General features: G+C 47.6%; 1 protein-coding gene across 7 annotated transcripts in view; it reads left to right on the top strand.

The window, feature by feature from the left end:
• The window catches only part of LOC147115101 (oxidation resistance protein 1-like), a 1,180,356-nt gene that overhangs the window by 847,213 nt on the left and 308,197 nt on the right, over positions 1-24,946 (top strand). The gene's annotated exons all lie outside the window — the stretch shown is intronic.

Genomic DNA, 24,946 nt, shown 5'->3' with positions numbered 1-24,946 from the left:
CCTATCTAATTCTAGCCAGAGCATCTCTAACAATGGGCTCTCTATGGGAGTCATAGGAACAGGAGTAGGCCATTCAGCCCCTCTGCCAATGAGATCATAGCTGACCTCCATCCACCTGCCTTGGCTCTGTATCCTTTTATACCCTTGGCTAGCAAAAATCTATTCTTCTGAATGGCCTGGCTTTGGTTTTAAGAGTTCCAAAGGAATCCATCCATGGTCTTTTGTGACAACATGGAGTATGCTTCCACATGCATGCTGATGGGATGCAAGTCGACCCATCCACTCCTCTATGCTATTGGAATGTTTTCCAACATTCAGCTTGGATGAGCCATAACCACCTTTTAGGTAAACATTGGAAAGACCACAGCCATTCTCTTTGCCCCGTCACAAACTCTGTACCATTCCCACCGACTACATCCCTCTCCCCGAGCACTGTCTTCGGCTGAACCAGACTGTTCACAGCCTCAGCATCCTATTCAACTCTCGAGCTGAGTTTCTGACTTCATATCCTATTCATTACCAAAACCATTTCCATTCCATACCAATACCCACCTCTGCCTGACTTCAGCCCATCTGCTACTGAAACCTTCACCCCTGCCTTTGGCACCTCCAGACTTGACTATTCCAGTGCTCTCCTGGCTGGCTTCCCATCTTCCACCCTCGGTAAACTTCAGTCATCCAAAACTCTACTTCCCACTCACTCAGCACCCTTGTCCTCCAACATCTTTTCGAAAGTGTAGCCTCCCGGGCAGCGTTCCCTCTAAAGGGGCCATGCACCCAAAAAAAATTACGAGGAACATTGCACCCAGGATGCACAGGACTCGCTGTTTGAACAAAAAGAATTAGACCAAACAAGTATTAATTGAAATTCTTCATTTTTTTTTCATGTGCCTGTTGATGGCAAAGATCCTCTCTAAACAAGTTGTACTAATTTTGGCATTCTGCCACTGGGGTTTAACTTGATGCAACTCTTTATTTAAAAAAAAAAAAAAACCCCACAAATCTCCAGGCTAAAGAGAATCTACCCTGTCCTCCGTAAACAAGTAGAATGAGGAGCAGTACTCTGTGTTCCCTTCCCCTTTGCAAAAATGAGATTCCAGCTTGTTGATTCGGTTCATCTATTGTCGCGCAGGTTTAATTGTAAACTACCAGGTCAAAAAAACTGTTTACTGATTCTGGACATTTAAAAACATTTTGTCCCATAAGTTTCTAGAGGGGTATGTGTGATTGTGAATTGCTCATCTTCAAAGAAAATTATTCTAAGCAAACTCAGCTCAGTAAAATTAATCTCAAACTTTCAAGAGATCATTTTATTAATGGATTAGATTTTCACTAAACAGGGATTTTCTTTTTCAGGTTGAGCGGATTTAAAACCATTTTTAAAAAAACTTTTCTTTCCCCGCCCCTTCCCCACTGTGTTCATTAACACTTAACCACATTGAATAATGAAGCATTTTTACCTCCAAGGTTTTAACAAGAAAATAAATACCAAAAATGAAAAATTGTTAAAAAAAATAAAATAAACACCAGGTCCAATAAGTGAAATTGGTTATGTTATCTGGTCCTAGAGGCCAGGCTGCTGCTGCTGATCTCCAAATTCACCCCACAGTAAACTGGCAAAGTTGGAACACAGTTGACTGCACCCATAATATTTAACCAGTCCCAATAAATTGCTATGGAATATTTAATAGAAGAACATTTAGTATATAGAGGCCACTCTGCTGTAGGCAATATCTAACCAAGACCCTTTTGAATGTTGGAGTGTTACTATATCAGTGTGGGGAGTATATATCACTTCACACGACTGGAAAATGATGCTGATTACAAACTGGAGCAAATTCAGATAGTTAGAGAGTAGCTTGCTGCCAACCAGGGACGCTGAGTGTATATAGTTCAGAGCTGAAGGAGGTTTACAGAAAGTGCACTGAAGAGAGAGGGCAGGGGCTGGGAGAATCAAAGATTAGTACAGAATTTCTGCACAAGGGCCAACATCAGGAACATCTTGGCCCGTATTTTGCTGCGTATGCGCTTGTAAGGGCCCCGCAAGTTCCAGGTTTTCACGCGTGAAGCGCATGCACTAAAACACGGAACTTGTGATCTGTCAAGAATCTTCCCGACAGATCCAACGCATCCCCGGGAAAAGGGCATCCGCATGTGGAGAGTTGAGCTATTTGCCCAACTTATGCCCAGCGAATGCCCGTGAAATTCTTACGCCAGCGTAAGAGTTTAAATGAAAAAAATTAATTTTGATATTCAATCATTTAAACATTAAAAAAAACCTGTGAAATAAGGTAAGGTTATTCTTAGCCCCTTTAAAACATTTGCATTTATTTTCCAAAAAATAAATTTTTCATTTTAAATATTTAATTAAATGGCATTTTAATTAATTAAATTTTTTTTTTTTATTTATTTGATGTGTACTTGTCTTTTTTTTGGCTATTCCCATTCATGTTTATGGGGATTCCGTACATACGTTTAGTTCATTTCATTAGTTGGGCTGGCCCATGAGATCCCAGGGGCACTTATGAACCACGTGAGCCCCAGGATACGTGCGCCTCTACCCGCGGGTACCCGGAGAGCCCCAGGAGCCGTGGATCCTGGACCACCAGGTACGCGGCCATTTTATTTGCGGATCAGAGACATTTCCCGCGGACAGCCTCCGACCACAAATTCAGGGCCAATGCTTCTAGGTGCCTGTAAAAGCCCAAGTATTTGGGTTCTTTCTCTATTCACACAACAACTTGAATTTATTTAGTGCCTTTAATGTAGAAAAATCTTCCAATGCGCTTCCCAAAGACATAAGGGGGAAAAAATTGGTGCTGAGCCAAACAAATATTAGGAGGGTGTACAAAAAGCTTGGATAGAGAGGTGGATTGTAAGGAGGGTCCGAAAGGAGAAGAGGGAAGTGGAGAAGCAGTTTAGGAGGGGAATTCCAGAGCGTAGGTCAGCAAGGGGTGGGATGATGGTCAAGCGGGGCTTGGTGTGGAATAGGATATGAGCTGCAGAGATTTGGATGAGTTTAAGTTTAGAGAATGGGAGGTCAGCCAGGAGACCATTGGAATATGATGTGGAGATGCCGGTGTTGGACTGGGGTGGACAAATGTAAGAAGTCACACAACACCAGGTTATAGTCCAACAGCTTTATTTGAAATCACAAGCTTTCGGAGCGCTGCTCCTTCATCAGGTGAAGTGGAGAGATGCATATAGACACAGCTTATATAGTCAGAGAATACTGCCAGATGATTACAGGTAATCTTTCTAACTGCCCTTTATCACACCTCGGCAGAGAGATAATCACAGCAATCAAAGGTGTGAATGGTGTCCAAACAGGTCAGTCCGGAAAACATTACATCAAAGAACAATGAGGTGGGGTCACAAGGGGTCAAATGTTGCAGATGCTGGGGTCTGTATGAAAAACAAAAAACAAACAAAAAACTTTTTTTTTGCTGGAAATCACAGCAGGCCTGGCTGCATCTGTGTAGAGAGAACAAACCAATGACGACTCGAGTCTGGATGACTCTACGTCAGGTGGGGTTACATGTAGCGTGACATGAACCCAAGATCCCGGTTGAGGCCGTCCTCATGAGTGCGGAACTTGGCTTATCAGTTTCTGCTCGACGATTTTGCGTTGTCGTGTGTCTCGAAGGCCGCCTTGGAGAATGCTTACCCGAAGATCGGAGGCTGAATGTCCTTGACTGCTGAAGTGTTCTCCGACTGGGAGGGAACACTCCTGCCTGGCGATTGTTGAGCAGTGTCCGTTCATCCGTTGTCAGTGTCTGCATGGTTTCGCCGATGTACCATGCTCCGGGGCATCCTTTCCTGCAACGTATGAGGTAGACAACGTTGGCTGAGTCACATGAGTATGTACCATGTACCTGGTGGGTGGTGTCCTCACGTGTGATGATGGTATCAGTGTTGATGATCTGGCATGTCTTGCAGAGGTTGCCGTGGCAGGGTTGTGTGGTGTCGTGGTCGCTGTTCTCCTGAAAGCTGGGTAATTTGCTGCGAACGATGGTCTGTTTGAGGTTAGGCGGCTGTTTGAAGGCGAGTAGTGGAGGCGTGGGGATGGCCTTAGCGAGGTGTTCGTCATCATCGAGACACACGACAATGCAAAATCGTCGAGCAGAAACTGATAGCCAAGTTCCGCACTCATGAGGACGGCCTCAACCGGGATCTTGGGTTCATGTCACGCTACATGCAACCCCACCTGACGTAGAGTCATCCAGACTCGCATCGTCATTGGTTTGTTCTCTCTACACAGATGCGGCCGGACCTGCTCTGATTTCCAGCAAAAAAAATAGTTGTTTTTTTGATTTTCATACAGACCCCAGCATCTGCAACATTTGACCCCTTGTGACCCCACCTCATTGTTCTTTTGATGTAATGTTTTCCGGACTGACCTGTTTGGACACCATTCACACCTTTGATTGCTGTGATTATCTCTCTGCCGAGGTGTGATAAAGGGCAGTTAGAAAGATTACCTGTAATTATCTGGCAGTATTCTCTGACTATATAAGCTGTGTCTATATGCATCTCTCTACTTCACCTGATGAAGGAGCAGCGCTCCGAAAGCTTGTGATTTCAAATAAAGCTGTTGGACTATAACCTGGTGTTGTGTGACTTCTTACCATTGGAATAGTCAACAAACTGTTCACCTGTTTTTTGAATTGACTTGAACTGGCATCAGGAGACATCTCTACTAGGAAGGAAACTCAGTGATGCACATCAAGGGCTTCAACAAAGTGTGCTGTAGAGCGGTTCAGTGCAGGCACGTGGCCGAGCACTCCCCCCTGTGAGTGACAATGAGAAAAGGGCAGGTCAGGTGCATCTCCTCGGAGTAGGAGGGAAAAAAACCATCCGACCATCCCTTCTGGCTGCTCTCTCACTTCCTGTTTAGCTATGGAGAGAATTGACACTGCCCTAGGATCAGGTCTTCAGCTGTCCTGTTGGCAGGTGAAGCTGCATTTCACAGGAGACTTGAAAGGAGAGAAGAAACAGAATTTGTTTTTTGCCGAGTGCACAAACAGTAAGGGCCCAGTTATCTCGATGTAAGTAAGCTATATATTTCTGTTAAATTGATTTGAGATAAAGGCTTAAAAGATGTGAAATGACAGCTGAGGCAGGCTTGCTTCATTGTAGTCCTTTCTGTGAGAGAGATGATGTTGCACATAAGAGTGGCTATTCATGTGCTCTTCAGATTTTTTGCGAAGTTTGTGCTAATAATGTGGTGTTTTATTGCTCTTTAGGCCACTGCTGAGTATATCTATCCCTCAGCAGCTTTTTCCACTTTTGACCTGTATAATGATGCAGAGATTGACCTGGTCCTACCCTCAATGCAACCAACTCAACCATCATCACTTCTGCCTTTCAGTTGGCTAAACTACTTGAAAAAGAGAAATTTACAGGGCTGTGGGGAAAGAGCAGGGGAGTGAAACAAATTAGACAGCTCTTTCAAAGAGCCGGCACAGGCACGATGGGCTGAATAGCCTCCTACTGGACCCTTCTGTGCTGTATGATTCTATGGGAAAAGGCACTTGGCACATTACGTTTCCAAAATCTATGTAATTTTTAAGTTGCTCTTGCCTCAAAAGTGGATTTGGGTGCCAGAAGAAAGAAGAATGAAGCTAAGTTCTGCCTCATCCAGTCGTGAACGGTGGTGGACCATTTAACAACTAATGGGAGGAGGAGGCTCCATGAATATCCCCATCCTCAATGATGGTGGAGCCCAGCACGTGAGTGCAAAAGACAAGGCTGAAACGTTTGCAACCATCTTCAGCCAGAAGTGCCAAGTGGATGATCCATGTCGGCCTACTCCCGAGGTCCCCACCATCACAGAAGCCAGTCTTCAGCCAATTCGATTCACTCCACGTGATATCAAGAAACGGCTCAGCGCACTGGATACAGCAAAGGTTATGGGCCCCAACAACTGAAGACTTGTGCTCCAGAACTAGCCATGCCTCTAGCCAAGCTGTTCCAGTACAGCTACAACACTGGCATCTATCCGACAATGTGGAAAACTGCCCAGGTATGCCCTGTCCACAAAAAGCAGGACAAATCCAATCCGGCCAATTACCGCCCCATCAGTCTACTCTCTATCATCAGCAAAGTGACGGAAGGTGTCATCGCCAGTGCTATCAAGTAGCACATACTCACCAGTAACCTGCTCACTGCTGCCCAGTTTGGGTTCCACCAAGACCACACGGCTCCTGACCTCATTACAGCCTTGGTCCAAACATGGACAAAGGAGCTGAATTCCAGAGGTGAGGTGAGAGTGACTGCCCTTGACATCAAGGCAGCATTTGACCGAGTGTGGCATGAAGGAGTCCTAGTAAAACTGAAGTCATTGGGAATCGGGGGGGTGGGGGGGGGAAATCTCCACTGGCTGGAGTCATACCTAGCACAAAGGAAGATGGTTGTGGTGATTGAAGGTCAACCATCACAACTCGAGGACATCGCTGCAGAAGTTCCTTAGGCAGTGTCCTAGGCCCAACCATCTTCAGCTGCTTCATCAATGACCTTCCCTCCAACATAAGGTCAGAAATGGGGATGTTCAGCGCCATTCACAACTCCTCAGATAATGAAGCTGTCCATGCCCGCATGCAACAAGACCTGGACGACGTTCAGGCTTAAGCTGATAAGTAGCAGATAACATTCGCGCCACAGAAGTGCCAGGCAATGACTATCTCCAACAAGTGAGAGTCTAACCGTCGCCCCTTGACATTCAATGGCATTACCATTGCCGAATCCCCCACCATCAAGAGATGGGAGAATTTATAATGGGGAATGAGGAAATGGCAGAGAAATTAAATAAATACTTTGTTTCTGTCTTCACGGAGGAAGACACACAAAACCTCCCAGAAATACGAGAAAACCAAGAGTGTGGCGAGAATGAGGAACTTAAAGAAATTATTATTAGTAAAAAAAAACAGTACTAGCAAAATTAATGGGACTAAAAGTCAATAAATCCCAAGGACCAGATGACCTACATCCTAGGGTTTTGTGTCATCTTCCAAAATTCTATAGATTCTGGAACAGTTCCTGCAGATTGGAGGATAGCAAATGTAAGCCCGCTATTTAAGAAAGGAGGGAGAGAGAAAACTGGGAGCTACAGACCTATTGGCCTCACATTAGTAGTTGGGAAAATGCTGGAATCTATTATAAAGGATGCAATAACTGGGCACTTAGAAACTAATAAGATTGGGCAGAGTCAACATGGATTTATGAAAGGGAAGTCCTGTTTGACAAACCTATTGGAGTTCTTTGAGGATGTAACTAGTGGAGTAAACAAAGGGGAACCGGTAGATGTGGTGTATCTGGATTTTCAGAAGGCCTTTGATAAGGTCCCATACAAGAGGTTGGTGAACAAAATTAGGGCACATGGAATTGGGGGTAATATACTAGCATGGATTGAGAATTGGTTAACAGACAGAAAACAAAGAGTAGGTATAAACGGGTCTTTTTCAGGATGGCAGGCTGTGACTAGTGGGGTACCGCAAGGATCAGTGCTTGGGCTCCAGCTATTCACAACCTATATCAATGATTTGGATGAGGGGACCAAATGTAACATTTTCAAATTTGCTGATGACACAAAGCTAGGTGTCAGTGTCAGTTGTGAAGAGGATGTGAAGAGGCTTCAAGGGGATCTCGACAGGCTCAGTGAGTGGGCGAGAACATGGCAGATGGAATATAATGTGGATAAATGTGAACTTATCCACTTTAGTAGAAAAAATGGAAAGGCAGAATATTTTCTAAATGGTGAAAGATTGGGGAATGCAGATGCTCAGAGACCTGGGTGTCCTTGTATATGAGTCACTGAAAGTGAATGTGCAGCAAGCCATTAGGAAGGCAAATGGTATGCTGGCCTTCATTACAAGAGGATTTGAGTACAGGCATAAAGAAGTCTTACTCCAATTATATAGGGCCTTGGTGAGACCACACCTGGAGTACTTTGTACAATTTTGGTCTCCTTACCTAAGGAAGGATATACTTGCCATAGGGGGAGTGCAACGAAGGTTCACTAGATTGATTCCTGGGATGGCGGGACTGTCGTATGAGGAGATTGAGTAAACTAGACCTGTATTCTCTTCATTCAGGAGAATGAGGGGATCTCATTGAAGCATACAAAATTATTACAGGGCTTGATAGGGTGGATGCTGGGAGAATGTTTCCCTTGGTTGGGGAGTCTAGAACCAGGGGCCACAGCCTCAGGATAAAGGGTAGGCCATTCAGGACTGAGATGAGAAGAAATTTCTTCACACACAGGGTGGTGAATCTTTGGAATTCTCTACTCCAGAGGGCTGTGGAGGCTCAGTCATTGGGTATATTCCAAACAGAAGCCGATAGAGAGAGATTTCTGACTAGTAAGGACATCAAGGGATATGCCGATAGGGCCGGTGAATGGAGTTGAAGCAGAAGATCAGCCATGATCTCATTGAATGGCGGAGCAGGCTCGAAGGGCCGAATGGCCTACTCCTGCTGCTATTTCTTATGTTCTTATGTAGGTATGAGGTGGAGCATTTTGGTTGGAAGAATAAGGAGGCCACATACTCCTTGCAAAATAAGAGTCTCAATGGGGTAGAGGATCTAGGGGTACAGATTCGCAAATCATTAAAAGTAGTGATGCAGGTTAATAAGGCCATTAAAAAAAAAAAGCAAACAAAGCACGGGTTCATTTCTCAAGGAATAGAATTGACGAGCAGAGAAGTTATGTTAAACTTGCATACAACACTTGGTTAGTCCACACTTGGACTACTGTGTACAGTTCTGGTCTCCATATAAAAAGGATCTAGAGACATTGGCAAAGATTTACCAGGATGATATCAGAACTGAGAGAATATACCTATCAGGAAAGACTGAACAAACTTGAGCTAAGGAGAAGACTGAGGGGTGAGCTGATAGAAGTCTTTAAGATTATGAAAGGGTTTGATGGGGTAGATGAGATGTTTTCACTTGTGAGACCAAAACTAGGGGGTCATAAATATAAGACAGTCACCAATAAATCAAATAGGGAATTCAGGTGAAACCTCTTTACCCAGAGAGTGGTGAGAATGTAGAACTCGCTACCATAAGTAGTTGAGGCAAATGGCATAGATACATTTAAGGGGAAGCTAAATAAATCCTCAAGGGAGAAAGGAGTAGAAGAATCTGCTGATGGGGTTAGATGAAGTAGGGTGGGAGTACTTTTGTGTGGGGTATAGACTAGTTGGGCTGAATGGCCTGTTTCTGTGCTGTATATTCTATGATGAAATGTAATGTGAGCCAGTTTAGCCAGGGAGCTGTATAGGGATTGAGTTCACAGTAAATGGTCTTCTGTTTTAAGGTACATGCTTAGAAAATTTGAGTTACATCTATATTGCTGTGTATATTGAGGAGTGTAGGGAAATGTATATCTCTGTGCATTGTTTGTTCATCTACCTTGTGTAAGTAATTGATTTGCAGCCTGTGTTTGGATTTGGTAAGAGTGTTTACCTAGTCTGCTGTTAGAAGAGAGGAGAATTCGCATGACAGCACGTCATAAAATTATAGTATGGGTTCTGTGTTATGATCCCTGGGTTCTGATATGTAATAAATTTCAAGTCCCTTTAAATATCTGTTCACTAGTTCGAAGCTGACTCCATATTGGTGATAGTTATGATTTTTATTTAAGCAATAACAATTAGTTTTTGCAATAATGACACTTATGATCGTCTGTCATCCTGTGAGTCCAAAAGTGGTGGAATTTTCAGAATAGCAATTCTAGCAAAACGCTTAGGATCATTTAACTCTTGCAATGCCTAATCCCTCTAAATACCCTCATCAGCCCGTATTCTTACAAATATCAAGTACAGTATTGGGCAGAAAATGGTACACTCCAGATTGAGGGGAACGTGAGGTCTGTTTCTGGGAATGCTGATGCAGAATACAAGAAAATATCTAGTGTAAAAACTCAAACGTGTTGCATCTCTGTTCTAGTAGGAGAAATATAAAGAGTAGAAAAGATTGAGAAGGTTTTTCCAAAAAGGCTGGAGAGAAAAGGGGAAAGAAGAGAGAATGAGAGAAAAGGATGGTGAGGCTATCAGAATTTGTATTCTTAAACCATGTAATAGCGATTTCAGTCTTTATTATTTTAATAATTTAATGATGCAGAGATAAACCTATTCTTGATACTTGAGTTGTATTTTGACTGTAATATTTTTTGCCACTGCATGAGCTGAAAACTTCCAAAAGCACCATCTCAGGAAACCATGAATACCCTGCAATTGCTCCAGTGTTGAAGGTTATCGTTGTTCTTTACGCAAGGGTTGAAATTCTTCTGAGAGATATATTCGTGCACTGATTAACACTTTGATGTCAAATTCCAGTACACTATTTTCTACAAAATCTGTTCAAATAGATGGAGTCATCACTTTAATGAACTAGCAGCCAGGAGCTTTCATTACCAGTGCATTAGAAATGGCACAAAGAATAATGTTTCCCCCAGTGCAGGGGATGAGGGCAAAACTTCAAATCCCAAACCTGTGCTCAAATACTGTGGCATACTGATTGGACAGAAGATATGGAGGATAATAAGATTATAATGCAGTGTTTGGTCTGAGTTTCCAGTGAAAATCAACTCAACTGCTGGGGCAGTATGGAGCTTTTGCAGTTGAGTCTAATCCTGCCCTCACCCAACATGCACAAATGCAAGCTCCAGCAGGGCTTGCTACATAGCAATCTGGGGACGAATGGCGACTGATTTTTCATCTTAATTTGGATACTGGGGCTTATTGTAGTGCCCCAACACTGCTCTGGCTGAAATCAGCTAATTAGCACAGACATGGAACGAACTGTACAAGCTTGCTCAGCCACTGAGGGACTGACTACCTTTCTTGAATTTTTCGTGGCTGGGCACAAGGTGGATTTGGCAGTCATGGGGCCTGGTTGGCTGCCCTCTCGGTTGAGGCGTGTGTTTGTCATGGGAAACCTAAAAGGAGTAGAAAAAGGGTAGATGAAAGGGGACGGCAGTGGATGGGAAAGGTTAGGTGGCACAAGGCTAATTTTCCTTACTGGGAGCGGAGAACTATACTGGGCCAGGGCCTATTTCGATTTCTATAGGTGGGTGGGTAGGAGAAGGAGTATTTTTCTTTTTAGGGTGGGAGGTAGTGCTGAGTTTCTTCTGGTTAAGGGGCTGAAAGAGGTTGGAGTTGTTTTTGATTGCAGCTGAATGGGTGGGGAGGGGTTATGCCATGCCTTTTTGCTCAGTAGCTGTGTGAAAAGGACCTTGATTTCTTCTAGCGAGGTAAATTTGCTTTTCCTGCCCATGGTCTTCCGGTTTCCTACCTTGGGTCGTACAGTAAGGCAGATGGTTCATGCTCCAGTTTGAGTGCTTCCCCTCCTTCGTTATCGATGATTCATTCGTGTTTGTGAATTGAATTTATGCCAAAATACTGAGCAGGACTGCAACAAATTAAACTTGCAGAATGGGCAAATAATTGGCAAATGAAGTTCAACACAGGTAAATGTGAGGTTGTTGAGATACCGCGGCAAACGTGGGAGTCGAGACCAGAGTTAGTAAAACACAACTGCTTTAATCAACCTCATGGCAAAGAGGAACTGGAAAATCCCGCGCATCCACTTAAATACTTCCCAGACAGGAAGTGCTCCCGGCAGCCTGTCCCTGCGGGAAACAAGTTGCTGGAGGAAAGGGCCCCCGGCTGGGGGCGTCTGCTTAAACTGTCCGTGCCGCCGTGAGCGGATTATGTCCAGGGGTGGCGTGTCGCCACAGAGCTCCCCCCAGAATCCGCTTAGGAGGAGTGGACGAGTCGTGACGGTGGTCTGATGGTTCTGCCGGAGCGGCTCTTGAGTGGTCGCCGGTCTAGTTGGTGGGGCCGGGTGGTTCGCCGCCGGCTGTGCTGGCTTGCTGGCGGGACGGCCTCTAGTTGGAGGCCGGACCACGGGGACCGGTTCCCCTGGTTCTGTGTGTGCTGGTTTGAGCCGGTCGATGGAGACTGTGTCGACCCTGTCGCCGAGTCGCAGCTTGAAGACCTTGTCCCCGGTTTGTAGTACCTCGTACGGTCCGTCGTACGGGGGTCGCAGGGGCCCGCGGTGCGCGTCGTGTCGCACGAAGACGAAGCGAGCCTGCTGTAAGTTTGGCGGGACGTGAGGTGCGAGTTCGCCGTGTCGGTTGACCAGAAGTGGGGCGAACTGCTGAGCGGAAGAGAAAGAGTTGAGCCGCTGCTGTTCGGCCGACCAAGGCGTGGTAGCCTCCGGAAGGAATTCGCCTGGGACGCGCAGCGGTTGTCCGTAGACTAACTCCGCTGCCGAGGACTGGAGGTCTTCCTTGACCGCGGTGCGTAGGCCTAGTAGCACCCACGGTAGGCGGTCAGTCCAGGTACTGTCCTGCAGACCGACGCGGAGTGAGGCCTTGAGTGACCTGTGGAAGCGTTCACACAGCCCATTGGCCTGCGGGTGGTACGCCGTGGTTCGGTGGAGCGTCACCCCGAGGTTGCGTGCTGTGGCCGTCCAGAGTTCGGAGGTGAACTGGGCGCCTCTGTCGGAGGTTATGTCGGCTGGTACGCCGAACCTTGCGACCCAGGTGTTAACGAACGCCCTGGCGATGTCGGCTGTAGTGGTGGAGGGCAGCGGCACTGCCTCAGGCCCGCGTGTGTAGCGGTCGACCATCGTGAGGAGATAAGTTTGGCCTTGCGATGGCGGCAGAGGACCGACGATGTCGACGTGTACGTGGTCGAAGCGGCGGCTGGGTATCTCGAAGTCTCCCAGGGGTGCTTTTGTGTGTAGCTGTACCTTAGCCCGCTGGCAGGCGAGGCAGGATGTGGCCCAAGTCCGAACATCTTTGCTGAGGCCGCGCCAGACGAAATGCTGGGAGAGGAGTTTGACGGATGTGCGGGCACCCGGATGGGAGAGCGCGTGTAGCGCGTCGAAGATGCGGCGGCGCCAGGTTGCAGGGACGACCAGCCTGGGTTGGCCGAGTGAGACATCGCAAGTGACTGCCGTGGCTTCGGGCCCGTGCGCGACCTTGGCTAGGCGTAGCCCTGGCAGGCTGGTAGCCGCCGAGAGGAGGTCTGGGTCCGTGAGCTGGGCCGCTGCTAGTTGCGCGTAGTCGACCGCGAGGTGATTTGATGGCGGGACGGGAAAGGCAGTCGGCGACAACGTTGTCTCTACCGGAGACGTGCTGGATGTCCGTAGTAAACTCGGACACGGCCGCGAGCTGGCGTTGCTGCCTAGCGGACCAGGGTTCGGTGTGCTTGGCCATCGCGTATGTGAGCGGCTTGTGGTCCACGTACGCAGTGAAGGGGCGGCCTTCCAGGAGGAACCTGAAATGGCGGACCGACAGGTGGAGCGCGAGAAGCTCGCGGTCGAAAGTAAAGTATTTGACCTCCGGGGGGCGCAGTTGGCGGCTGTAGAAGGCAAGTGGCTGCCACGCGCCATTGACCCACTGCTCGAACACGACTCCGACCGCGTGGTCGGAGGCGTCGGTAGTGAGCGCGACCCGGGCATCGGCCCTCAGGTGCGCGAGCAGGGTGGCGTCGGCAAGCGCGTTTTTGGTGGCGTCTAAGGCGGCTGACGTGTCAGTGGTCCAGGCTACGTCCATCTTGCCGGATTTACCACGGAGGGAGTCGTATAGGGGCTTCATGAGGGCTGCAGCTCTGGGGATGAACCTGTTGTAGAAGTTCACCATCCCGAGGAACTCCTGGAGGCCCTTGATGGTTGTGGGGCGGGGGAATTGCTGGCTGGCCTGCACCTTGTTGGGCAGGGGGACGGCCCCAGCAGGGGTGATGTGACCGAGAAAATCGATCTCGGTTAGGCCGAATTGGCACTTCGCCGGGCTGAGGATGAGCCCGTGTTGGGCTAGGCGCCCGAACAGGATGCGAAGGTGTTCGAGGTGTTCCTGTTTGGAGGAGCTGGCCACGAGAATGTCGTCTAGATAGACGAATAGGAAGTTCAGGTCCCGGAGGACTGAGTCCATAAGGCGCTGGAAAGCCTGGGCTGCATTCTTGAGGCCGAAGGGCACCCTCAGGAAGTCGAACAGGCCGAATGGGGTGATGACGGCCGTTTTGGGGATGTCCGCGGGGTGTACGGGGACTTGGTGGTAACCGCGCACCAGGTCGACCTTGGAAAAGACTGTTCGTCCGGCCAGTCGGACCGAGAAGTCCTGGATGTGTGGCACCGGGTATCGGTCAGGGGTGGTGGCGTTGTTGAGGCGGCGGTAGTCCCCGCAAGGGCGCCAGCCTCCGCCGGGCTTGGGGGCGATGTGGAGGGGCGAGGCCCAAGGGCTGCTGGAGCGGCGGATGATGCCGAGTTGTTCCATGGTGGCGAACTCGCCCCGCGCGATTTCCAGCTTGGCCGGGTTGAGTCTGCGGGCGTGGGCAGAAACCGGGGGGCCGGTGGTGGGGATATAGTGCTCCACACCGTGTTTGGCGGCTTTGGCCGAAAAGGTCGGGTTAGTAAGGGCGGGAAACTCAGTTAGAAGTGCCGAGTAGTCGTCCGTGGCTCTGGCGAGGCAGTAGGTCGTCAGGCCGGCCGAACGGGCCGGGGTGAATGCGCCGGGGATGGGGGCCATAGTGTTGATGTCGACGAGGCGGTGCCTCGGAATGTCGACAAGGAGGCCGTGGGCGCGTAGGAAGTCGGCGCCGATGAGTGGGCAGAGGACCCTGGCTGTGAGGAACTCCCAGCGGTAGCGGCGGCCTGCGAGGTCGAGCGTGACCATGCGGGTGCCATATGTGCAGATGTCAGAGCCATTGGCTGCGGCCAGCGTGATACCCCGTGCGCCGCGTTGGATTTCGAGGGCGGAGGCGGGGGTGATGCTGTGCTGGGCCCCTGTGTCGCACAGAAATCGGCGGTTGGTTCTGTCGTCGGTGACGTACAGTAGAGGCCCCTTTTGCCCCGCGGCCATCGCGGGGGCCGGTGCGGGGGGGGTTTGAAAGTGCACGGTGGTGTGCAGCGTTGGGCCCTAGTGCCAAAACGGGTGTGGTAGTAGCAGTGACCCAGAGTGGTAGGGCGGTCGGGCCTAGTGGGCCGGGAAGACCGCGTGGTCGTTGCCGTTGCCGTGAGGTCGGGCGCGACGTCGCGAGCGGACTGTGCAGAGAGCAGCCGGTCGGCCTTTTCGGCTATCTCATTCAGGTCCGTGGAGCCAGACTCCACAATGAGCGGGCGGATGCTGGCGGGGAGCTGCCGAATGAAAAGCGTGTGAAAGAGGGCACCGGTGCTTTTGTCGTCCGAGAGGGACAGCATGTGGGAAAGCAGATCCGACGGTGAAGCGTCACCAAGGCCGGGGAGGTCAAGGAGTTGGCAGTTGCGCTGGTAAGAGGACGTTTGAAATTTTTTAAGGAGCGCAGCCTTCAGATGTTCGTATTTGCCTTCCACTGGTGGATCCTGCACCGCTGTCCAAACCTTGGGGACTGTGGCGTAGGTGAGAGAGGAGACGAGGTGGTCGTACTTTGTGGCGTCAACTGTAATGTTTTTCAGCCGGAATCTGGACTCGGCTTGAACAAACCAGGCTTCGGCCAGGTTCTCCCAAAAGTCTGGTAGTTTAACCGTGACTGCGTTTGTATCCGCCATGCTAGCTTAGGATTCGTCCTGAGCGTCGGGGTCACCAGTGTTGAGATACCGCGGCAAACGTGGGAGTCGAGACCAGAGTTAGTAAAACGTAACTGCTTTAATCAACCTCATGGCAAAGAGGAACTGGAAAAGCCCGCGCATCCACTTAAATACTCCCCAGACAGGAAGTGCTCCCGGCAGCCTGTCCCTGCGGGAAACAAGTTGCTGGAGGAAAGGGCCCCCGGCTGGGGGCGTCTGCTTAAACTGTCCGTGCCGCCGTGAGCGGATTATGTCCAGTGGTGGCGTGTCGCCACAAGGTATTACGTTTTGGTAGGAAGGATAGGGAGGGTGCAAATCTAGGTGGGGTAGAGGAACAAAGGGATCTCTGAGTACAAATACACAAATCACTAAAAGTTGCGACACAGATTAACAAGGCCATAAAAAAAGCAAACCAAACACTAGGGTTTATTTCAAGAGGGATAGAATTGAAAAGTAGGGAAGTTATGCTAAACTTGTATCGAACCCTGGTTAGACCACACTTCGAGTAATGTACAGTTCTGGTCACCATATTATAAAAAGGATGTAGAGGCACTGGAGAGGGTGCAGAGAAGATTTACAAGGATGATACCAGAAATGCCCTTAAATGCATACATATCAGAAAGGATGAACAGGCTGGGTCTCTTTCCTCTTGAAAAGAGAAAGCTGAGGGCTTTGATAGAGTAGATACAGAAACAGTGTTTCCACTTGTGCAGTAGAGCATAACTAGAGGCCATCGATATAAGATAGTCACCAAGAAATCCAATAGGGAATTCAAAAGAAACTTCTTTGCCCAAAGAGTGGTGAGAATGTGGAACTCGCTACCACAGGGAGTGATTGAAGTGAACAGTATAGATGCATTTAAGGGGAGGCTAGACAAACATATGAGGGAGAAGGGAATGGAGGGTTACGCTGATAGATTTAAATGAGAAAAGACGGAAGGAGACTCGTGTGGAGCATAAATGCCAGCATGGACTGATTGGGCCGAATGGCCTGTTTCTGTGCCATTAATCCTATGTGAAATCTCTGTTCGGGATGGGTGGTGTGGAAATAGATTCAATGTCTGCTCAGTGGAGTGGGGGGATTTGGAGATGGCTGCAATCTCTACTCAGTGGGTTGGAGGCTATGCTCAGAGATGGCATTCTTTACTAAATCATGTGGGTTGTATCTTTGCTTTAGAAAGGGACTGTGATTTCTGTTATGAACGGGTGGTGGCCTCATTGTGTGCTCAGTGCTGAGGTGCTGGAACATAAGAACAGGAGGAGACCATTCAGCCCCTTGAGCCTGATTCAATTAGATCTTGCCTGATCTGTATCTTGTCTCCATCTACCCATCTTTGTTCTGTACTCCTTAATACCCTTGCCTAACAAAAGTATATCGATCTCAATTGAACTGGAGGTTTCTGCTCATCCAATACTGGATGTCGGACAAGCCGTGTGATCAATCAGATGCAGCGGAGGTTTTGAGAGAGGTGATGAGGTATAGTTTAGTATCATCAGCGTACATGTGGAACTTGATGTGTTTTTGGATGATGTTGCCAAGGGGAAGCATGTAGATGAGAGATAGGAGGGGGCCAAGTATAAATCCTTGGGGGACTTCAAAGGTAGTGGTGCGGGAGCGGGAAGAGAAGCCATTGCAGGTGAGATGGAAAGGTTGAGGGGGTGGCCATGCCTGTGGGTTGACGAGTTTATATGGAGAGAGAGATTAAAGAAGGATAGGAGAGCAGTGAACTCGGAGGAGAGAGGGTGTGATAAGTTGAGATGGAGGTTGAAATCACCAAGGATGAGAAGTTGCTTGTCCAGATGCTGAGGGAGGAAATTAGGCGAGAAACTTGGGTGGGTGGTAGAGAACAATGATTTTAAAGGAGAGGTGAGAATGGTGGAACTAGGAGAAGAAGGTGCCAGAGGAGTAGGGAAACAGACCAAGCAGAGATTTGGTGATAAGGGCCACGCCACCATCATGGTCTGGGCGGGGCAGGTGGTGGAAGGTGTAACTAGGTGGAGAGGCTTCATTAAGGGGGAAGGTGTCCTCACATGTCAGCTAAGTTTCTGTCAAGGCCACAATGTCGATGCAATCATTCACAATAAGCTCCTGATGGCCAGACCCTTGTTTACAAGTGAACGGACATTCTGGACGTAGATGCGGAGAGGGGGGCGGTGATGGCCCATCCGTGGGCAGAGTCCACAGGGTCAACGTTTGGTGTGGTGAATGGAATGGGAAGAAGGTTGGCAAGGTAAGCCCCCAGATGGGAACGTCGGTGAGAGAGTAGGATTGGGCATTTGGTCTTGCTGTGATGAGTGCCTCGATGGACCCTTTGGAGGATGCCAAGTGAGGCATAGAGTGAAACTGTAGGCTTATCCTAGAGGGAGTCAAATGTAAGAAGTCACACAACACCAGGTTATAGTCCAACAGCTTTATTTGAAATCACAAGCTTTCGGAGCGCTGCTTGTGATTTCAAATAAAGCTGTTGGACTATAACCTGGTGTTGTGTGACTTCTTACATTTGTCCACCCCAGTCCAACTCCGGCATCGCCACACCATAGAGGGAGTCAAGCCTGGGACGGCGGCAGGAGAGTATGGAGGTCGAGGAGCTGTGAAGGATTTAGGGAGGGATTTTTTGAGGGGGGGAGCAGAGTACCCAAAGGGGAGAAATGAAAGGAGGCCTGACAACAGAAGGGAGGGGCCTAGGAGGGGTAAAGAGAAAAGAAGATTTAAGGGAAATCGAAGTGATGGGCAGGGTTAAAATTGGTCCTAAAGAGAGCAGTTTTAACAAACACACATTTAATTTGGAATAACTGTTGTGATGTGAAACCAGCAGAAACCGCTACATATTGTTTCATTTAAGTCATAGTCAAGAGGCACAGAAAGAGGCCATTCGGCCCATCGTGTCCGTGCCAGCTCTCTGTAGAGCAATCCAGTCAGTCCCATTCCTCCGCTCTATCCCCGTAGCCCTGCAAGTTTATTTCCCTCAAGTCTCCCCTTGAAAACATTGAGTGTCTCCGCTTCCACCACTTCTGTCAGCAGCAAATTCCAGGTCCTCACCACTCGCTGCGTAAAGAAGTTTTTCCTCACATCCCCCCTGTATCTCTTGCCCAAAATCTTAAATCTGTGTCCCCTAGTCCTTGTACCATCAACTAGTGTGAACAGCCTTTCCCTGTCTAGCCTATCCAAACCTGTCGTAATCTTGTACACCTCTATCAAATCACCCCTCAACCTCCTTTGCTCTAATGAAAACAAATCCAGCTTCTCCAACCTGTCCTTGTAGCTAAAATCCCCCTTCCCTGGAACCATTCTAGTAAATCTCTGCACCCTCTCAAGGGCCTTCACATCCTTGCTAAAGTGTGGTGACCAGAACTGGATGCAATAGTCCAGTTGTAGCCTTACCAGCGCTTTATAAAGGTTCAGCATTACTTCAGTATGAATAGATTTCAAGGATTTGAGTTATAGAAACAGAAAATTCTAGCAATACTCAGCAGGTCAGGCAGCATCTGTGAAGGGAGACACTGGCAGGAATTTTCCTCACCTGGGCGGGTCCAGTGTGGCCGGTGTCCTTGGCGGGTTGCGACCCCACTTCTGGCTCCATCCCGCTGTTGAAAATGAACTTCCCTTAATGGGGCCTATTAAGCCCTGCCCAGTGCGTTACCCAGCCCATGAGATGGCGCGGGTCTGGTGACGTCATTCATGTCGCGTTTTAAGCCGGGATCCTTAAAGAGACCCTTTAATTTAGATAGTGAAGTTATTGGTGCTTTAGTCACAAATCTATAGACTTTTGTATCAGTAGCTGGTACAAATAAAAGATGTGGGTTTATAGGTAATACATAAAATTAAACAGATTTTAAATATAATTGTAAAGGGGTGGATTTACAATCTTATGCAAGTTCAGTGAAAGAGCTGCGGAATCCCTGACAAACAGTGTAAGTGGTGCTTACAATGTGTTTCAGGGATTTCTGCAGCTCTTCTGTTGAAGTTAACAATGGACAAGTGAGAGGACCTCTGCAGAAATTCACCCTAAAGTCTCAGACTGAAAAATTAAATTAGTCATATTCAGGGATTGAAAGCAAATTGAATTAGTGGAATGAGTGATGAGAATGACATTGTTACAGTTGATGACTATATTTAATGTGTAAATGGACAATCACAGTATACTGAGAAAAATCTGACCAGAAATCACACAAAAATTGATTTAAATGGCATATGTCATTTTTTATAGTGCAGATCAATTCACTGCAATTACTGTTCAGTTGGGAGGCAACAGCCGAGAATGGCCAGTGAACAATTAACATTTACCAGTAGCTTTTCAAGTATAACAGAATCTCCATCAACCTGTTAGCTGATGTAATCAACATGTTTTTATTTTGGTTTGTTTTCCATGCTGTTAAGTAATCAGCTGGAGCAGTGGCCACGGGACTCCATCTACAAATATGATTAGGAACATAATTTAAAAAGTACATTAATTGGGAAGTTATTGGTGCTTTAGTCACAAATCTAGTTGGCTAAGTGGATGGAAAAATAGATTAAAAGGTATGGCGGTAGAGAAGCAGTGGCTAGCATTTAAAGAAATATTTCATAATTCTCAACAAAAATACATTTCATTGAGAAACAAAAACTCCACAAGAAAACTGATCCAACCGTGACCAACTAAAGAAGTTAAGGATAGCATTAGATTGAAAGAAGAAGCTTATGATGTTGCAAAGAATAATAGTAAGCCTGAGGATTGGGAGAGTTTCAGAAACCAGCAAAGGTTGACCAAAAAATTGATATAAAGGGAAAAAATAGAATGAGAGAAAACTAGCTAGAAATATAAAAGCAGATTGTAAGAGTTTCTAAAAGTATGTAAAAAGGAAAAGGGTAGCAAAAGTAAACATTGGTCCCTTAGAGGCTGAGACAGGAGAAATTATTATGGGGAATAAGGAAATGGCAGAAACGTTAAACAAATATGAAGACACCAAAAGCATACCAAAAATGGTGGGGAACCAAGGGTCTAATGAGGACGAAGAACTTAACGTAATGAATATAAGTAGAGGAAAAAGTACTAGAGAAACGAATGGAACTAAAAGCCGACAAATCCCCGGGACCTGACGGTTTACATCCTAGGATTCTAAAAGAGGTGGCTGAAGAAATAGTGGATGCATTGGTTTTGATCTTCCAAAATTCCCTAGATTCTAGAATGGTCCCAGCGGATTGGAAGGTCGCAAATGTAACACCGCTATTCAAGAAAGAAGGAAGAGAAAAAACAGGGAACTACAGGCCAGTTAGCCTGACAGCAGTCGTTGGGGGAAAATGCTGGAATCCATTTTTATGGAAGTGGTACCAAGTCACTTAGAAAATCATAACATGATTAGGCCGAGTCAATATGATTTTATGAAAGGGAAATCGTGCTTGACAAATTTATTAGCATTTTTTGAGGATGTAGCTAGCAGGGTAGATAAAGGGGAAGCAGTGGATGTAGTATATTTGGATTTCCAAAAGGCAGTCGATAAGTTGCCACATAAAAGTTTATTGCACCAGATTAGGGCTCATGGGGTTGGGGATAATATAGCAGCTTGGATAGAGGATTGGTTAATGGACAGAAAACAGAGAGTAGGGATAAACGGATCTTTTTCAAGTTGGCAGGTTGTAACTAGTGGGGTGCCGCAAGGCTCAGTGTTGGGGCCTCAGCTATTCACAATCTATATTAATTACGGAGATGAAAGGACCGAGTGTAATGTATCCAAGTTTACTGATGATACAAAGCTAGGTGGGACAGTAAGCTGTGAGGAGAACAGTCTGCAAAGGGATATAGATAGACCAAGTGAGTGGGCAGTAAGGTGGCAGATGGAGTATAATGTAGGGGAAATGTGAGGTTATTCACTTTGGTAGGAAGAATAGAAAAACAATATTTTTTAAATGGTGAGAAGCTTTCAAGTGTTGGTGTTCAGAGAGATTTGGGTGTCCTTGTGCAAGAAACACAGAAAGCTAGCATGCAGGTACAGCAAGCAATAAGGAATACAAATGGCATGTTGGCCTTTATTGCAAGGGGGTTGGAATATAAGAGTAAGGAAGTCTTGCTATAATTGTACAGGGCCTTGGTGAGACCACACCTGGAGTACTGTGCACAGTTTTGGTCTCCTTATCTAAGGAAGGATATACTTGCCTTGGAGGCGGTGCAACGAAGGTTCACTAGATTGATTCCTGGGATGAGAGGGCTGTCCTATGATGAGAGATTGTGTAGAATGGGCCTATGCTCTCTGGAGTTTAGAAGAATGAGAGGTGATCTCATTGACACATACAAGATTCTGAAGGGGATTGACAGGGTAGATGCTGAGACGTTGTTTCCCCTGGCTGAAGAGTCTAGAACTAGGGGGCATAGTCTCAGGATAAGGGGTAGGCCATTTAAGACCGAGATGAGGAGGAATTTCTTCACTCAGAGGGTTGTGAATCTTTGGAATTCTCTGCCCCAGAGAGCTGTGAATGCTGAGTCTTTGCGTATATTCAAGGCTGAGATAGGACGATTTTTGGACTCTAGGGGAATCAAGGGATATGGAGATCGGGTGGGAAAGTGGAGTTGAGGTCGATGATCAGCCATGATCTTATTGAATGGTGGAGCAGGCTCGGGGGCTGTATGGCCTACTCTTATTTCATATGTTCTTATGTTGTTATAACTCACTCCTCAGGTTGATAGATGTGGTTCCCAAGCTGCGTGAATCCTATGGCCATGCAGGGACATTTAAAAAGTTGGGGGGAAAAAGGCTCTTAAGTGCCTGTTAACTAGGTGATGATGATTTCAGTTGGGTCTCCCGCCAGTCGGATCAGCGATGACAGACGCACCTATGGGAAAGGCGCGTGGGAGTGAGATGACAATGGATTCCTGACCCGCTGTCAAAAAAACTTGCCCGCCCAACCCGCCACCAATCACGCCCGTTACCACCCCGGAAAATTCCGGCCATACAGTTAATGTTTCAGGCCAATGACCAATCATCCGAACTGGAAGATATTAGAGATGAACAGCTTTTAAGCAAGTACAGAGCCAGGGAAAAGGGGAGGAAATAACAAAGGGGAAGGCCTGTGATAGGGTGGAGGGCAGGAGTGATAAAAACAATGATGGTGCAAGGCAAAAGGAGGTGGTCATGGGACAAGTATAGAAACGAAAGATGGGTCTGGAGGAGGTGTAAATGACAGTAGAACAGTAGAGGGAAAAGGAAGCATGTAAAATCTGGCAAAGAGAAAGCTCCCATGGCCCAGGATGGTGGCGGAAGCATGGCATGTATAGACTCCAGGGGTGCAGTCCATCCCACCGGCCATGTGGGTCCACACCCCAAGCATCAGTCCACACCTCTAATCCTGATGGTTCTGGTGCAGCTGTCCTCCCATTACCCAGCATGTGAATGCAAAAGACAAGGCTGAAGCGTTCGAGCCAAGTGCATGATTCATCTCGGCCTCCTCTCAGGTCGCCAATATCTACAGATGCCAGTTTTCAGCCAATTTGATTCATTCCACATGATGTGAAGAAACGACTAAACCCAGCCAAGGCTATGGGCCCCAACAACACCTCAGCTGTAGTGGTGCAGACCTGTGCTCCAGAACTAGCCGCGCCTCTAGCCAAGCTGTTCCAGTACAGCTACAATACTAGCATCTACCCGACAATGTGGAAAACTGCCTGTCATAAATCGCAATTTCTACAAGAAGTAACTCAGGAAGTACTACTGAGGGCGCCGCCCGAGGAGTATAAATACTAGGGGGTGGGCCCAGCTTTGCCAGAGACAGTCTGGAAATGGGAAGCTAGTGGCTACTAACTAGACCTCCATGTTTTGTTACAAGTCGATTAAAGCCTTGCTTTATGTACAACCAAGTGCGTAGTGAGTCTTTATTACGTCAATTTAATCGACTTGTTATCGTCTCCACGCCTTGGGTGATTCAGAACAACCAGCTGCAACTCGAACCGCAGAAAGGGACTTGGGCACGAAACTGATCCATCATGGGAAAAACTCCTTAGACCCGCTCGTCTCGACCTGGACCCGAATGCACCTGTGGCAGAGAAGGTATGGGAAGCATTGGTTTCGTACCTTTAGCAACTTTCTTGAAGAATGTGGGGCGGGTGCCTCTAATAAGTTACGAATGCTTATTAACTACGTATCCCCTCATGTGTATGATTATATTGAGGACTGTATAGACTACGACGCTGCTATCCAAATTTTACAGCAGCTATTTGTCAAGCCCCCGAATGAAATCTTTGCTCGACACCTACTGGCCACAACTTGGCAGCAGCCTGGGGAATCACTCGATGAATTCCTCCAGAAACTTCGCAGGCTCAGCAAAGATTGTTACAGCTGAACAGTATCAAGAGGAACTAATCCGCGATTCCTTTATCAATGGGATTGCGTCCCCTTTTATACGTCAGCGCCTGCTGGAAAATAAAACCCTCAATTTACGGGCTGCTTATGACCAGGCGTGTTCCCTGGACTTGACCAAGAAGAATGCAGACACTTATCTCCCACCACGTGCACGGGCAGCGGCTATCACCCTTTAATAAGTCTTTCGATAGGTCTCGGGTGGATGCCCCCGCTGATGATGACTCTACTCTAACGGACGACGACCCTACCCTAGAGGCCTTTGCTGATGACGACCTCGTCCTAGCAGCATCCTGGCAATCGGGAAGAAAGTGTTTCTTTTGTGGAGGTATGTTCCATTACAGAAAATTTTGCCCGGCTCACAATGCGACCTGCAATCATTGCAGCAAGAAAGGACACTTTTCCAAGGTATGCCAGTCACGGGCCTCTGCTAACCAGAAAGGCCGCTCCTCTAAAGAGAGCTCCTGTTAGCTTCACAGCTGCTATCTTTGGAGCTGCTCCTCCCCCAAGAACCACTGCTAAGGCTACAGCTGCCGAAGGAAAAATTACCCCTCCTCCCATCACAGCTGTTTTTCCCCAAAGTTTGTCCCATGCAGCTATGAAGGTTTCAGTAAATGGGCAAACTCTTAAGCGCGCTAATCGACTCCTGCAGCTCTGACAGCTTCATTAGTAAGCGGGCTGTCAGCAGGTTAAAACTGTGCATTTATCCCTCGGACAGGGAGATTGCAATGGCTCTGACGACTCTGACCACCAATTCTTCTGGCTTCTGTCTTGTCAACCTCATCCTCAATGGTCGCATGTATCCCTCCACCCGGCTCGGAGTACTCGAAAACGTATGTAGCGATGTGCTTCTGGGACAGGACTTCCAGAAGCAACACAAAAGACTCACTTTTGAGTTTGGAGGGCCGAAGCCGGAGCTTACCATCTCCAAGGTGCCATTTTGTGCGCTCTCGGCGGCCTTACTTGGTGAGCCCTCCCTGTTTGCCAATCTCTCCCCCCGCTGTAAACCCATAGCCACCAAATCGCGGCGCTTTAGCCAAGACGACCGAGCATTTATTGAGGCAGAA

The sequence above is a fragment of the Somniosus microcephalus genome, chromosome 7 (assembly GCF_052327205.1).
Source record: "Somniosus microcephalus isolate GS21.2 chromosome 7, FLI_Smic_1.0, whole genome shotgun sequence".
NCBI classification, from domain to species: Eukaryota; Metazoa; Chordata; class Chondrichthyes; order Squaliformes; family Somniosidae; genus Somniosus; species Somniosus microcephalus.
This window is presented reverse-complemented; position numbering and strand designations above follow the sequence as displayed.